Genomic DNA, 2,523 nt, shown 5'->3' with positions numbered 1-2,523 from the left:
CACACATGTAATCCCAGCACTCAGGAGGCTGAGGCAGGAGGATTGCTGTGAGTTCGAGACGAGCCTGGGCTACATAAGTGAGTTCCAGGTCAGTCTCAACTACATAGTGAGACCCTGTCTCAAAAAACCAAAAATAAATAAATAAATTAATTAATTAATTAAAAATAAATAAAAGTAGAAAAAATGCCGGTCATAGTGGCTCACACCTGTAATCCCAGCACTTGGGATGCTGAGGCAGGAGGGCCACCATGAGTTCGAGGGCAGCCTGTCCTTCATAGAGTTCAGGTCCAGCCTGAATTACAAAGTTCCTGCCTCAAAAAATTTAATTATTTAATTAATGATTCTTAGGGTCAGAGATGTAGGTCACTGGCACTGGGCCTGCCTAGCAAGTGCAAGGTGCTCAGTTTGATCTAGGGTACTGGGGGAAAAAAAAAAAAAAAGATTCTTGAACATATTTGTAAAGGGAATACATTTATGTTTTTAGGTGATAAATTAAGTCACCTTTTTCCGAAGTCAAGATATACTATTAAAGAAAAGCTGGGCCGGGCATGGTAGAGCACACTATTCCCAGCACATGGGAGGCTGAGGCAGGAGGATTGCCCTGAGTTCAAGGACAGCTGGACTACACAGTGAGACCCTGTCTCAAAACACCAAAAAACAAAAAGAAATCAAGCTAGTTTAAACTTTCAAGGACATTTAGCAAGACCCTGTTTCAATATATAATGCTGAAGGTGTAGCTCAGCAATCCCCAGGTTCAGTCCCCAGTACGGAGGGGTTAAATTGGGGGGATGTTAAAAATCTAAGAATACCTTTTTTTCTAAGTGTATTTTAAAGGAAGTTTTTTCCTTGTCTTTTGGTTGTTGTTATTGTTGGTGTTTTGGGGTTTGTTGTTGTTGTTGTTTTTGAGACAAGATCTCACTATGTAGTGCAGGCTAGGCTGGCCTTGAACTCACTATGTACCCCGGGCTGGCCTGGAACTGATGGCAGTCCTCCTGCCTTAGACTCCTGAGTGCTGAGATTGCAGGTGTGTGTCAGAATGCCTGGCTCTCCTGTCTTTATTTTTATTTATTTTTTGTAGTGTAGGGGATCAAATCCATGGGCTTTTCCTCTGCTATGGAATTACTCTACCACTGTACTATGTATGCCCCTCTAACCTTTAGGGGGTCTTTGATTCCAGTCTGTAGGAAAAAACTAATCTATAAATAAAATTAGAAGAAAACGAGATCAGAAAATTTATAATAAACTGGGCATAATGCCCCATGTATGTAATCCCAACACTGGAAGGCTGAGGCAGGATAGTAAGTTTGAGCCTAGCCTGAGCAACTAAGAACCCACTTCTCTAAGTGTGCTTCAAAGAAACAGAGTCAAACTTTATAGTTCAGGCTGGCCTTGAACTTGCAGTGGTCCTCCTACCTCATCCTCCCAAGTGCTGAGATTACAGCAGGGTACCACCACACCCAGTTTGAAGTTTCGATTAGACAGATGTTGGGTTTCCTAATTCTTGGATGGCATCAGGATTCCTTTTTCCATGTTTTGATCTTTTGGCTTAATACTTTAGTAGTATCAATTTTTATCTTTCATCTTTTATTTTATACTAGGGATCAAACTCAGGACCTTGTGCTTGTGAGGCAGCCACAGTGCCACTAAGCTAAATCCCTGGGTTATCTTTCATCTTGCAGTAATTTAGCCTTCTCAGTGCCATGTTTTTAAGCCTTTACCATTTTAATTTTCACAACTGCCTTAATTTCCAGTAACTCCATTTTCTTTACACAGATGTGTTCTCTGGTTGCAGTAAGTAAGCCAAATTTCTGGGGAAGTAGTGATTAGACTTTGTTTCATTGTTTTTGAGACAGAGTCTTGATGTGTTGCCCAGGCTGGCCTTGAACATGGACTCATCCAGCCTCAACCTCCGGAATGCTAGAATATTCCTCTGGTACTAGGGATTGGACCCAGAGCCTCTGCCTTGAGTACATCCCCAGCCCATTTATTTAGACAGTGTTCACTTTGTACTTAGCCTTGAGCTATGTAGTCCTAGCTGGTCTTGAGATGATGGCAATCTTCCTGCCACAGTCTTCCAAATACAGGGATTACAGCCATGAGCGACATCTGTCATAGAATTTAAATTAACATGTTTGCTTCTAGAATCATTTAAATCTCCAGATACAGACATTCTCTTATCTGTATTTTTGCAAAGCTGTAGGTTCTGATGTTAATTCCTGGTAACATTTGGGGCTAGGGGTAGAATGCCTGCTCAGCATGCACAAGACTCTGGGTTTGATCCCAAGTACCAAAGAAACAAAAGAAACAAACACAGAAACTTAGGTAAATGATCACTTATAGACTTTTTTCCATAAGTGTCACAGCACTACAGAATTTGAAATCAGAAAATGAGGACAAGGGTGGGCATGGTGGCACATGCCTGTAATCGCAGCCCTCAGGAGGCTGAAGCGAGTTCAAGACCAGCCTGGGCTACATAGTGAGTTTCAGGTCAAGAAAGAGGAGAGAGGAGAGAGGAGAGAGGAG

This window comes from Fukomys damarensis, unplaced genomic scaffold, assembly GCF_012274545.1.
Source record: "Fukomys damarensis isolate Sample0158 unplaced genomic scaffold, DMR_v1.0_HiC HiC_scaffold_16, whole genome shotgun sequence".
Classification (NCBI taxonomy): Eukaryota; Metazoa; Chordata; class Mammalia; order Rodentia; family Bathyergidae; genus Fukomys; species Fukomys damarensis.
The sequence above is the reverse complement of the archived record's forward strand: the minus strand, read 5'-3'. Positions refer to the sequence as shown.